Below are 14,169 nucleotides of genomic sequence, written 5' to 3'. Positions count from 1 at the left end.
TCACCGCAACCTCCGCCTCCTAGGTTCAGGCAATTCTCCTGCCTCAGCCTCCTGAGTAGCTGGGATTACAGGCATGCACCACCATGCCCAGCTAATTTTTTGTTATTTTTAGTAGAGACGGGGTTTCACCATGTTGACCAGGATGGTCTCGATCTCTTGACCTCGTGATCCACCCGCCTCGGCCTCCCAAAGGGCTGGGATTACAGCTTGAGCCACCGCGCCGGGCCGGAAAAGCCTTCTTTTTGTGGTTCCTATGCTTTTGTTTCTTCTGGCTCCTAGGGCATGGCTGTGAGCAAGTGGCTTCCACAGCGGCAGAGCAGTTCCCTGCTGGTGATGTGCAGGAGACTTAGAAGCGCCCAGCCTTTGGTGAGAAACTAACCGGTGGGTGGTTTCCTGCCTGCTATCATCTGAATGTGTCTGCCCAAATTTATATGTTGAAACTTGATCACCAAGGTGATGGGATTAAGAGGTGGGGCCTTGGCCCGGCGCGGTGGCTCATGTCTATAATCCCAGCACTTTGGGAGGCTTAGGTGGGTGAATCACGAGGTCAGGAGATCGAGACCAGCCTGGCCAACATGGTGAAACCCCGTCTCTACTAAAAATACCAAAAGTTAGCCAGACATGGCGGCATGTGCCTGTAACTTGGGCAGCTGAGGCAGGATAACTGCTTGAACCCAGGAGGCAGAGGTTGCAGTGAGCAGAGATTACACCACTGCACTCCAGCCTGGGCCACAGAGCAAGAGTCTGTCTCAAAAAAAAAAAGAAAAGGTGGGGGCCTTTAAAAGTGGTTAGGAATGAGAGCACTGCCTTTATGGATGAGATTGGTGACATTATGGAAGGGCTGGAGAGAGCTAGCTAGGCCCTCCTGCCCTTCCATCTCCTCTGCCATGTGAGGACATAGCATTCATCCTCTTTGGAGAATGTGGTATTTAAAGCAACATCTTGGAAGCAGAGACTGGGCCCTCACCAGATCTGAAACTGCTGGAGTCTTGATCTTGGCCTTCCAAGCCTTCAGGGCTGTAAGAAATACATTTCCATTATTTATAAATTACCCAGTCTGTGATATTTTGTTACAGCAGCAGGAACAGACTAAGATACTGCCCATTAACCCTGGCTTGTGGCACCCTAGCAGATACTACCAGTGCCCAGCTGTCCTTGGCCACACCCTCCCAGGGCTGCTGAAACAGACGGCCACCAACAAAGTGACTTAAAGCAACACAAATTAATTATCTCACAGTTCTAGAGGCTGCAAGTCCAAAATCAAGGTATTGCCAGGGCCATGCTCTTTATGGAGGCTTATTTTAGTCCATTTTGTGCTTTTATAACTGAATATCACAGACTTGGTTATTTTTTGAAGAACAGAAATTTATTTCTTGCCATTCTGGAGGCTGGGAAGTCCAGGATCAAGGTGTCGGCATCTGGTGAAGACCTTCTTGTTGCATCCTCACAAGGTGGAAGGCAGAAGGGGCAATGGAGGATAAACCCTGAGTCTTCACATGGCAGGAGAAAGAGAGAGAGAGGGACACAAACACACACACGCACACACGCACACACACACACAGAGGGAGGCACACACACACACATATACACACACAGAGGAAGACACACACACAGAGGGAGACATACACACACAGAGACATACACACAGAGACACACACACACACACACACACACACACACACACAGAGAGAGAGAGAGAGAGAGAGAGAGAATTCCTTCTTGAAAGCCCTTCTTGTAGCAGTACTAATCCATGAGGCCTCTGCCTTCATGACCTAAGCAGCATCCATTAGGTTCCACCTCCCAGCGCTGTTGCACTGGGGATTAGGCTTCAACCTGAGTTTTAGAGGAGATGAAAACATTCAAACCATGGCAGACTGTAGGTGGGGATCTCCTCTGTGCTTTCTCTCAGCTCCTGGTGTTCCCAGCAATCCTTGACATGCATAGGCTTGTAGCTGTAGCACTCCAATCTCCGCTGTCCTGTGGTCTTTTCTCTGTGTGTGTCTCTGTGTCTCTTCTTATAAGGACACCACTCATTGGATTAAGGCCTGTCCTAATGACTTCATTTTAACTTGATTGCATCTGCAAGAATCCTATTTCCAAATAAGGTCACCCTCACGGGTTCTGGAGGTTAGGACTTCAACACTCTTTTTTGGAGGACATAACAAAACTCATCACAGTAAGTAAAGCCCTTAGCTTGGTGCCAATGCCTTGTAAGTACTCAATAAATATTAGCTGTTATTATTACTTGTGAGGCTCAAAGGAGAGACAAAGTAAACCAAGTCCCTTTGCAAATGGTAAAACAGAGGGCAGTGCTGTCGTTATTTTCTTTGAACTAATAGGAGGTGCCTTCTGACAAAGACGAGAGACAGAAATTCTCAAGGAAGAGCTAGCTTGGCGATAATGCAGAATTTCACATGCAGGTGTTAGACACAGAAGGCAGAGAGAGAGGGCAAATCATGCCAGGGCAGGAATCTTCCATCCACGACTCATGGCAGCCATTCCTGGAGCAGGGCTCAGGGTGTGGGTGCTCAGCCAGGGCAAAGCTGGAAAGAAAATAGCCCCGTCTTCGTTCTCCCAGCTCAGGCCATCTGATTGCCCCTCTATGGTCTGTTAGCTCCTGGTGCTCCCAGCAATCCTTGATGTTCATTGGCTTGTAGCTACGTCACTCCAGTCTCCGTCCTTCTCATCACATGGCCTTCTCTCTGTGTGTTTGTCTCTGTGTCTCTTCTCTTTGGATGAGGACACTAGTCATATTGGATTGGGACCGTCCTACGGACTTCATCTTAACTTGCATCTATAAGAATCCTATTTCCAAACGAGGTCACAGGGTCCTGTTGACTCTGCTCCCGAAATATGTTCCAGTCCCAGTTCCCTCCATCCCCCGTCATGGCTCTTTTCCAAGCCATCGCCTCCTTCCGCCAGACAGTCGTGACAGCATCCTCACTGGCCTCCCTCTTCTCCCCTCGCCCTTTGCCTTCCAGCCTCCTACCACCCTTTCCTCTTGCTCCCCAAGCTCCGCCTCCCTGGTTTCTTTCCAGGCCTCTAACACAACAGGCTTGACCCTACCTCTGGACCTTTGCACTGCCTGCCTGTTCCCTCTCTGTGGAAAGTCCTTTCTCAGGTCTTGGCCTGGCTTCCTTCCCTGTCATCATTCATGCCAATTTCTGTTCAAATGTCTTCCCTGACTACAAAAGGAGCTCCCTGCCCCAGTCCCTCTCCCTCACTACATTCCTTTCTTTTCTTCCCAATACCTTGATCTGCAATTATCTCATATTTTATGTATTTCCTTGCATGTCTGTTTCTGCCACTAGAACATAACAAGCTCTAGGAGATCAGGAATTATGATTATCTTGTTCACTTCTGCATCTTCATGTGAAGAACGGAGTGTGGAGTACTGTAGGAACTTAGTAATATTTGTTGCATAAATGAAAAACACCACTGAGACCAATACAACCTGGAATGTGCAGGAAAAGGCATCAGGAAATTCAGCACCAAGTCCTTCCCACCACTTGTCCTTTGGTCCTCAGTTTTGATAAATAAGCCTCTGCCTTGTTCCTGGAACCCAGAGCCCGCTTTCTCACTTTGTTTATTCAACAACTGTTGAGTACATACCACGTGCCACGTACTGTAACAGGTGTTGGAGAGGCAGATTTTAAAAGCACAGTAGATGGAAGCACAGAGAAGACATCTTCCTAGATTTGGAGTGGGAGGACAGCTGGGAAGGCTACCTGGAGGAGAGGGCACCCCAGCTTGCATCTGAAAGTCAGACAGACAGAGTGTGGGAACACTCTGTGTTCAGGGGAACAGACAAGGCTGAGTCGCATTCATAGTTGTCACCTACTCAACGTGGCCAAGCCTTGTGCAAAGCACCTGGCAAGGATGATCTCATCTGTCCATGTGGTAACCCTAGAGGCAGGTCCTTTTACCATCCATATGTGGCAGAGAAGGGAACTGATTTAGAGAGAGGTGTGGGTTTGTCTAAGGGGACACAGCTAGTATGTGCAGGGGCTCAGGCTCCATGTGGGTGTCTGTGCTCTCTGGCTGGTACCCTTGTCACATTGCACACTAGGAAACGGCCTGAGGTCCTGAGTCCTTGCTCTGCACTCATACAGGGCCCTGCCCTCCTTCCGTGAGGGCTGCCTGACTTGGGATCGTCAAGGTCGTGCTGGTGGTGAGAGCCTGGCTCCTGGGCCTCTTTTGAGGTTCAATTGTCCAAATCTTGGCTTCCCTACATTCTCGGCTGTTCTGCCCTGGACCCTGTGCCCAGCACACCCTCTTTGTGATTCACTTAGGATGCTTTTGGCTGCAAGTGATGGAAACCCTGACCCAACCTGCTTCACACAGGGAATGTAATTATCTCCAGAGACAGGTGTGGAGTCCAGCAGCCGCCTGCTGCATCCTGGGACCTGTCTGTCTTCATTCTCATTAGACAGAGGCAGGAGCTGCCGAGGCTGCCCACTGAGGTCCTCGGGCCCAAGGAACCATCTCTCTTTTGCCTCGACACAGCCACCCAGAGTGAATGAGGACCATGGACACTTAGAGCCCCAGGAAACACTCTTCACCTGGGCTTTCACAGCCCGACAGAACACCAGGATGAACCCCCTACACAACAGCCATCAGAAACCACAGCCCTGGGTCAGGACAGTGAATTTAGATAAGATGCTCTGGAAAGAACCTGACAGTAACAGCACCTCTACCAATGAACTGACCCCAACACCTTCGAGCCTCTGACACCAGTGAACTGTTTCCCAGCAGCTTATGTGAATGTCTCCTTCTGCCAATAAAAGTTTCTCTCTTCAGATGCATATGCGGCTGGTCATAGCTGTATATGGGGGGTTAGAATTTTCTTTTCTAATTCCCTTATAATTGCGACATATCTGCAGATATTTTTTCTCTGATTTGTTTTTGGTTGATAGTACCCCATCTCAATAGCACTTCCCCTCATTTTCTTCTTCTTCTGTTTCTCCTTCTCCTCCTCTCCCCTCCTCTCCCCACCTCTCTCTCCTTCCTCCTCCATCCTCCTCTCTGTCCTTCATTCTTCTCCTCTCCTTCTCTTCCTCTTTCTCCTCCTTCTCCCACTCTGCTTATTTTACTTAAATACATTCACCACCCACTCGTTACCCACTGATCCAACCCTTATATATATACTTTTTATTATCTTCTTAAACCATCGCAGCTCCTTGAGGACAGAACTTTGATCTGTTTTGTTCTTTGCTGCTTGGGAGCCAGAAGAGGATGGTTTTAATTTTGAAAAAGTTTATTATTCGTGTCGTTTCCCCTCCACAGTTAAACATCTCTGAAATTGGGATATTTGTTAACGTCGCCCCTGGCCTGGCAGCAAGTCATAAGGTAGTTGTCCCAGCACGTGGATTAAAATCAGAACTTCCAGCACAGGTGCGAGCAGCTGGGAAGAAAATCCTAAGACAATAGCGAAGCATTCTTTTAAGCAGTGTGACACAGAGGCGCTGAGGACAGCATTGTGTTTAAAACAAGGACAAACGTGATTTTGAATCAAAAAGTGATGCCGAAGATTTAGTTGTTGAATAGGAAGATGCTTAAGGAATATCTTAACCTAATTATTTTGCATGTATTTTTCTTTTTATGTATTCACAAGTGAGATAGGTGATGCGGCTCTGTATTTAAAGAATCTAAAATAACTTTTATAAATCTAAATTTTAAAGAATCTAAGTATTATGAAAGCATTGGGGTCTAGCTTAATTTGGCAGGGTTTTTTTTTTTTTTTTTGCTTTAGTTGTCTATAAAAATCATGCATCTTACAAATGATGATAGATGAAATCAAGGGTTGGCAATCTTTTTATATAAAAGGCCAAATAGTAAATATTTAAGGCTTCCCAGGCCATCCAGCCTCTGTTACAACTACTTAACTGTGCTGCTGTGTAACCATAGATATTGTCTGAATAAATAAGCGTGGCTATGTTCTAGTAACATTTTATTTATGGAATTTTAATTTCATAATTTTCACATGCCATGTGAGATATTATTCTTCTTTTGATTTTTTTTTAACCATTTAAAAATGTGAGGAAATATTCTTAGTGTGTGGGCTGTGCAAAAATGGGCCTTTGGGTTGATGTTTGTCGAATCCTATGTTGAATTCAATGAAAGGTGGTAAACCTGTTTTACAGATGAGGAAGTCAAGCCCAGAAGAGTCATTGAAATATCTTGCTCAAGAGAAAAGAATCCTGGATCTGGGAGCTTTCTTAGATGTTATCTCTTTCAATTAGTTATAGGTGTCTGTGCCCACTCTGCAGACAGAGAGGCCAAGGAGCGTTGTATGGTTTGACGTCGCAAAGTGAGCTCCTGACATTGCTGGGAGGATGCTTGGTGTTTCAAACTGCGTTTTAAAGATATAGAAATAAGTGTAAAAGTGCTGAACACAATTCAAGGCACGTGTTAAAATTTTACTAAGTTGCTGGCTGGCAAGATGGCTAAATAGGAACAGCTTTGGTCTGTGGCTCCCAGTGTGATCAGCGCAGAAGATGGGTGATTTCTGCATTTCTAACTGAGGTACCTGGTTCATCTCACTGGCACTGGTTAGACAGTGGCTACAGCCCATGGAGGGCAAGCTGAAGCAGGGTCGGGTGTCACCTCTCAGGAAGTGCAAGGGGTCGGGGAACTCCCTTCCCTAGCCAAGGGAAGCTGTGAGGGACTGCCATGAGGAACGGTGCACTCTGATCCAGATACTACACCTTTTCCATGGTATTCACAACTTGCAGACCAGGAGATTCCCTCGGGTGCCTACACCACCAGGGCCCTGGGTTTCAAGCACAAAATCGGGCAGCCTTTTGGGCAGACACCAAACTAGCTGTAGGAGTGCTTTTTAATGCCCCAGTGGCACCTGGAATGCCAGTGAAAAAGAACCGTTCACTCCCCTGGAAAGGGGCCTGAAGCCAGAGAGCCAGGTGGTCTAGCTCAGTGGATCCTACCCCCATGGAGCCCAGCAAGCTAAGATCCACTGGCTTGAAATTATCACTGCCAGCACAGCAGTCTGAAGTTAACCTGGGACACTTGAGCTTGGCAGCGGGAGGGATGTCCACCATTACTGAGGCTTGAATAGGTGGTTTTCCCCTCACAGTTAAACAAAGCCACTGGAAAGTTCGAACTGGGGGAACCCCCCTGCAGCTCAGTAAAGCCCCTGTAGCCAGACTGCCTTTCTAGATTCCTCCTGTCTGGGCAGGGCATCTCTGAAAGAAAAATAGCAGCCCCAGTCAGGGGCTTACAGATAAAACTCCTGTCTCCCTGGGACAGAGCACCTGGGGGAAGGGGTGGCTATAGGCACAGCTTCAGCAAACTTAAAACGTTCTGCCTGCCTGCCATTTCTGAAGAGAGCAGTGGATCTCCCAGCACAGTGCTCGAGCTCTGCTAAGGGACAGACTGCCTCCTCAAGCGGGTCCCTGATCCCTGTGCCTCCTGACTGGGAGACACCTCCCAGCAGGGGTCAACAGACACCTTATACAGGAGAGCTCTGGCTGGCATCTGGTGGGTGCCCCTCAGGGACGAAGCTTCCAGAGGAAGGAACAGGCAGTAATCTTTGCTGTTCTGCAGCCTCTGCTGGTGATACCCAGGCCAACAGGGTCTCGTGTGGACCTCCAGCAAACTCCAGCAGACCTGCAGAAGAAGGGCCTTTTAGAAGGAAAACTAACAAAAAGAAAGGAACAGCTTCAACATCAATAACAAGGACGTGCACACAAAAAACCCCATCCGAATGTCACCAACATCAAAGAACAAAGGGAGATAAATCCATGAAGATGAGGAAAACCCAGCGCAAAACGGCTGAAAATTCCAAAAACCAGCACATCTCTTCTCCTTCAAAGGATCACAACTCCTCGCCAGCAAAGGATGGAGAATGACTTTGAAGAATTGACAGAAGTAGGCTTCAGAAAGTGGGTAATAACCAACTCTTCAATGCTAAAGGAGCATGTTCTGACCCAATGCAAGGAAGTTAAGAACCTTGAAAAAAGGTTAGAGGAATGGCTAACTAGAATAACCAGTTTAGAGAAGAACATAAATGACCTGATGGGACTGAAAAACACAGCATGAGCACTTTGTGAAGCATACACAAATATCAATAGCTGAATCACTCAAGCAGAAGAAAGGATATCAGCGATTGAAGATCAACTTAATGAAATGAAGGATGAAGACAAGATTAGAGAAAAAAAGAATGAAAAGTAATGAACAAAGCCTCCAAGAAATATGGGGCTATGTGAAAATACCAAACCTATGTTTGATTGGTGTACCTGAAAGTGACAGGGAGAATGGAACCGAGCTGGATAACTCTCTTCAGGATATTATCCAGGAGAACTTACCCAACCTCGCAAGACAAGCCAACACTCAAATTCAGTAAATACAGAGAACACCAAAAGATACTCCTCGAGACGAGCAACCCTAAGACACATAATTGTTAGATTCACCAAGGTTGAAATGAAGTAAAAAATGTTAAGGGCAGCCAGAGAGAAAGGTTGGGTTACCCGCAAAGGGATGCCCATCAGACTAATAGTGGATCTCTCTGCAGAAACTCTACAAGCCAGAAGAGAATGGGGGCCAATATCCAATATTCTTAAAGAAAGGAATTTTCAACCCAGCATTTCATATCCAGCCAAACTAAGCTTCATAATCAAAGGAGAAATAAAATCCTTTACCGACAAGCAAATGCTGAGAGATTTTGTCACCACCAGGCCTGCCTTACAAGAACTCCTGAAAGAAGCACTAAATATGAAAAGGAAAATCCAGTACCAGCCCTGGAAAAACATACCAAACGGTAAAGACCATCAACACTATGAAGAAATGGCATCAACTAACATGCAAAATAACCAGGTAGCATCATGATAGGATCAAATTCACATGTAACAATATTAACATTAAATGTAAACAAACAGGCTAAATGCCCCAATCAAAAGACACAGACTGGAAAATAGAATAAAGAGTCAAGACCCATCAGTGTGCTGTATTCAGGAGACCCATCTCATGTGGAAAGACACACATAGGCTCAAAATAAAGGAATGGAGGAATATTTACCAAGCAAAATGGAAAGCAAAAAAAGCAGGGGTTGTAATCCTTAGTCTCTGATAAAACATAGTATAAACCATCAAAGATTAAAGAAGACAAAGAAAGGCACTGCATAATGGTAAAGGGATCAATACAACAAGGAGAGCCAACTATCCTAAATAAATATGCACCCAATACAGGAGCACCCAGATTCATAAAGCAAGTTCTTAGAGACCTACAAAGAGACTTAGACTACCACACAATAATAGTGGGAGATTTTAACACCCCACTGTCAATATCAGACAGAACACAAGACAGAAAACTAACAAGGACAGTCAGGACTTGAACTGAGCTCTGGACCTAGTGGACCTAATAGACATCTACAGAACCCTCCACCCCAAATCCACAGAATATACAACTCTTCTTAGCGCCACATATCACTTATTCTAAAATTGACCACATAATTGGAAGTAAAACACTCCTCACCAAATGCCACCAAAAGAACAGAAATCATAACATTCTCTCAGACCACAGTGCAATCAAATTAGAACTCAGGATTAAGAAACTCACTCAAAACCACACAACTACATGGAAACTGAACTACCCGCTCCTGAATGATTACTGGATAAATTATGAAATTAAGACAGAAATAAATAAGTTCTTTGAAACCAATGGGAACAAAGACATCATGTACCAGAATCTCTGGGACACATTTAAAGCAGTATTTAGAGGGAAATGTATAGCACTAAATGCCCACAGGAGAAAGCAGGAAGGATCTAAAATTGACACCCTAACATAGCACTTAAAAGCACTAGTGAAGCAAAAGCAAACAAATTCAAAAATTAGCAGAAGACAAGAAACAACTAAGATCAGAACAGAACTGAAGAAGGAGACACAAGAAACCCTTCAAAATATTAATGAATCCAGCTGGGCATGGTGGCTCACACCTGTAATCCCAGCACTTTGGGAGGCTGAGGTAGGCAGACCCTGGTCAGGAGTTCGAAACAAGCCTGGCCAACATGGTGAAACCCTGTCTCTACTAAAAAATACAAAAAAATTAGCCAGGTGTGGGTGTGGTGGCACGTGCCTATAGTCCCAGCTACTTGGAAGGCTGAGGCAGGAGAATTGCTTGAACCTGGGAGGCGGAAGTTGCAGTGAGATGAGACTGTGCCATAGCACCCCAGCCTGGCAACAGAGCAAGACTCCGTCTCAAAATGAATGAATGAATGAATGAATCCAGGAGCTGTTTTTTTGAAAAGTTTAACAAAATAGATAGGCTGCTAGCCAGACTAACAAAGAAGAAAAGAGAGAAGAATCAAATAGACACAATAAAAAATGATAAAGGGATATCACCACTGATTTCACAGAAATAAAACTACCACCAGAGAATACTATAAATACCTCTATGCAAATAAACTAGAAAATCTAGAAGAAATCAATAAATTTTTGGACACATGCACCCTCTCAAGACTAAACCAGGAAGAAGTCAAATCCCTGAATTGACCAATAACAAGTTCTGAAATTGAAGCAGTAATTAATAGCCTACCAACCAAAAAAAGGCCAGGACCAGATAGAGTCACAGCTGAATTCTATCAGAGGTATAAAGAGGAGCTGGTACCATTCCTTCTGAAACTATTCCAAACAATAGAAAAAGAGGGACTCCTCCCTAACTCATTTTATAAGGCCAGCATCATCCGGACACCAAAACCTTGCAGAGACACAACTAAAAAAGAAAATTTCAGGCCAATATCCCTGATGCACATCGATGCAAAAATCCTCAATAAAATACTGGCAAACCAAATCCAACAGCAGATCAGAAAGCTTATCCACCATGATCAAGTCAGCTTTATCCCTGGGATGCAAGGCTGGTTCAACACACACAAATCAATGAAAGTAATTAATCACATAAACAGAATCAATGACAAAAACCATATGATTATCTCAATAGATGCAGAAAAGGCCTTTGATAAAATTCAACACTGCTTCATGCTAAAAACCCTAAATAAACTAAGTATCAATGGAACCTATCTCAAAATAATAAGAGCTATTTATGACAAAACCACAGCCAATATCATATTGAATGGGCAAAAGCTGGAAGCATTTACTTTGAAAATAGGCACAAGACAAGGATGCCCTCCCTCACCAGTCCTGTTCAACATAGTATTGGAAGTTCTGGCCAGGGCAATCAGGCAAGAAAAAGAAATAACAGATATTCAAACAGGAAGAGAGGAAATTAAGTTGTCTCTGTTTGCAGATGACATGATTGTATATTTAGAAAACCCATCATCTCAGCCCAAAATCTCCTTAAGCTGATAAGCAACTTCAGCAAAGTCTCAGGATACAAAATCAGTGTGCAAAAATCCCAAGCATTCCCAATAAACACCAATAATAGACAAACAGCCAAATCATAAATGAATTCTCATTCACAATTGCTACAAAGAGAATAAAATACCTAGGAATACAACTTACAAGGGATGTGAAAGGACCTTTTCAAGGAGAACTACAAACCACTGCTCAAGGAAATAAAAGAGGTCACAAACAAATGGAAGACATTCCATGCTCATGGATAGGAAGAATCAGTATTGTGAAAATGGCCATGCTGCCCAACGTAATTTATAGATTCAATGCTATGCCCATCAAGCTACCATTGACTTTCTTCATAGAATTGGAAAAAACTACTTTAAATTTCATATGGAACAAAAAAAGAGCCCGCATAGCCAAGACAATTCTAAGCAAAAAGAACAAAGCTGGAGGCATCACGCTGCCTGACTCCAAACTATACTACAAGGCTACAGTAACCAAAACAGCATGGTACTGGTACCGGTACCAAAACAGTTTTAGACCAATGGAACAGAAGACAGGCCTCAGAAATAATGCCACACATCTACAACCAACTGATCTTTGACAAATATGACAAAAACAAGCAATGGGGAAAGGATTCTCTATTTAATAAATGGTGTTGGGAAATGGTGTTGCCATATGCAGAAAACTGAAACTAGACCCCATTCCTTATACCTTGTACAAAAATTAACTCAAGATGGATTAAAGACTTAAATGTAGACCTAAAACCATAAAAACCCTAGAACAAAACCTAGGCAATACCATTCAGGACATAGGCATGGGCAAAGACTTCATGACTAAAACACCAAAAGCAATGGCACCAAAAGCCAAAATAGACAAATGGGATCTAATTAAATTAAAGAGCTTCTGCACAGCAAAAGAAACAATCGTTAGAGTGAACAGGCAACCTACAGAATGGGAGAAAATTTTTGCAGTCTCTCCATCTGACAAAAGGCTAATATCCAGAATCTATAAGGAATTTAAACAAATTTAAAAGAAAAAACCAACCCATCAAAAAGTGGGCAAAGGATTTGAACAGATACTTCTCAAAAGGAAACATTTATGTGGCCAACCCATGAAAAAAAGCTCATCATCACTGGTCATTAGAGAAATGCAAATCAAAACCACTATGAGATACCATCTCATGCCAGTTAAAATGGCGATCATTAAAAAGTCAAGAAACAACAGATGCTGGAGATGATGTGGAAAAATAGGAACACTTACACTGTTGGTGGGAGTGTAATTTAGTTCAACCATGGTGGAAGACAGTGTGGCAATTCGGCAATTCTTCAAGGATCTAGACCCAGAAATACCATTTGACCCAGCAATCCCATTACTGGGTATATACTCAAAGGATTATAAATCATTTTACTATAAAAACACATGCACATGTATGTTTACTGCAGCACTATTTACAATAGCGAAGACTTGGACTCAACCCAAATGCTCATCAATGATAGACTGGATGAAGAAAATGTGGCACATATACACCATGGAATACTATGCAGCCATAAAAAGGATGAGTTCATATCCTTTACAGGGACATGGATGAAGCTGGAAACCCTCATTCTCAGCAAACTAACACAATAGAAAAGCAAACACTGCATGTTCTCGCTCATAAGTGGGTGCTGAACAATGAGAACACATGGACACAGGGATGGGCACATTACCCACGGGGCCTGTCAGGGGAGTAGAGGGCTAAAGGATAGCATTAGGAGAAATAACTAATGTAGATGACAGGTTGATAGGTGCAGCAAACCACCATGACACGTGTAGACCTATGTAACAAACCTGCACGTTCTGCACGTGTATCCCAGAACGTAAAACATAATAATTTTTTTTTGCTAAGTTTACTCCCACTTCCTACGTTGTCTTCTCTTTAGCCAACCTTCCAACCTTTTTGTCAAGGAAGAGTGCAGCCCCTAGCCTCAAGGCTCTTCTCTCCTCCTAACCCCATTGGGGCTAAAACGCCCCCTGCCCCGACGTGTGGCACCAGGAGTGGGGGTCACAGCTCTGCGGCCCGCGCCTGCACCCCCTCCTTCTGCCCCCCTCGGAAGCTGTCTGTGCTTTTTCGATCCATCACCTAGGCTCTGCCTTCCTCCCCTCGCCTCCTTCTCGCTCGCTCCCGCGCTCTCTCTCCACTTAGTGGTTCGTTTACTGCTCAATCTGTGATTAATTAAAACAATTTAAGTAACTGTGCTGACGCTAAACTCATTTACAGCCACCTCCGCCGCGCCTGGCTGCGTTAGCGCCGGGGAGCAGCGGTGCGGGCTTGTGCCGAGCGCCAGGGGGCGCTGCGGTCTCAGGTTTGACTGGGACCTTGGCTCTGGATGGCTGGGTTGGGCGTGAGAAAAAGGTTGAAACAAACACGCTCGCTCTCCCCTCCCGCCCACTTCGCCTTCTTCCACGTGAGCTTCCACCGCGTCCGTGCCCTCGCAGTCCCCAAAGATCCGCTGGGTTAATCCAGCATAAAACATGTCAGGGAAGTGAACTCCTTTCTCCTGCCCTGGCCAGCCCCAGGATATTCCCAGGACACCTAGGGCCCAGGGACCAGGAAGGTCATGTATGCAGGAGGGAAAACAGAGGCACAGACTGTGAGCAAGGGAGATCTGCCCATGGCTCCCTTGGTGGGGAAGGGCAGATTTTAAATCTAATGACTGGTGTCCTTATAAGAGGAGGGGACACAGAGAGACACATATTTCCTGTGAAGAGTCGGGTATAGTGGCTTATGCCTGTAATCCAGGCATTTTGGGAGATTGAGGCAAGTGGATCACCTGAGGTCAGAAGTTCGAGACCAGCCTGGCCAACATGGCAAAACCCTATCTC

General features: G+C 44.9%; 1 long non-coding RNA gene across 1 annotated transcript; it reads left to right on the top strand.

The window, feature by feature from the left end:
- Nucleotides 1–6,701: 6,701 nt before the first annotated feature.
- On the top strand, nt 6,702–10,764 carry LOC119467683. The gene is made up of 3 exons (XR_005196227.1): nt 6,702–6,849; nt 7,957–7,959; nt 10,721–10,764. It is a non-coding gene; the product is annotated as an uncharacterized LOC119467683 (long non-coding RNA).
- Nucleotides 10,765–14,169: the final 3,405 nt, after the last annotated feature.

The sequence above is a fragment of the Cebus imitator genome, unplaced genomic scaffold, assembly GCF_001604975.1.
Source record: "Cebus imitator isolate Cc_AM_T3 unplaced genomic scaffold, Cebus_imitator-1.0 Scaffold317, whole genome shotgun sequence".
Taxonomy (NCBI): domain Eukaryota; kingdom Metazoa; phylum Chordata; class Mammalia; order Primates; family Cebidae; genus Cebus; species Cebus imitator.
This window is presented reverse-complemented; position numbering and strand designations above follow the sequence as displayed.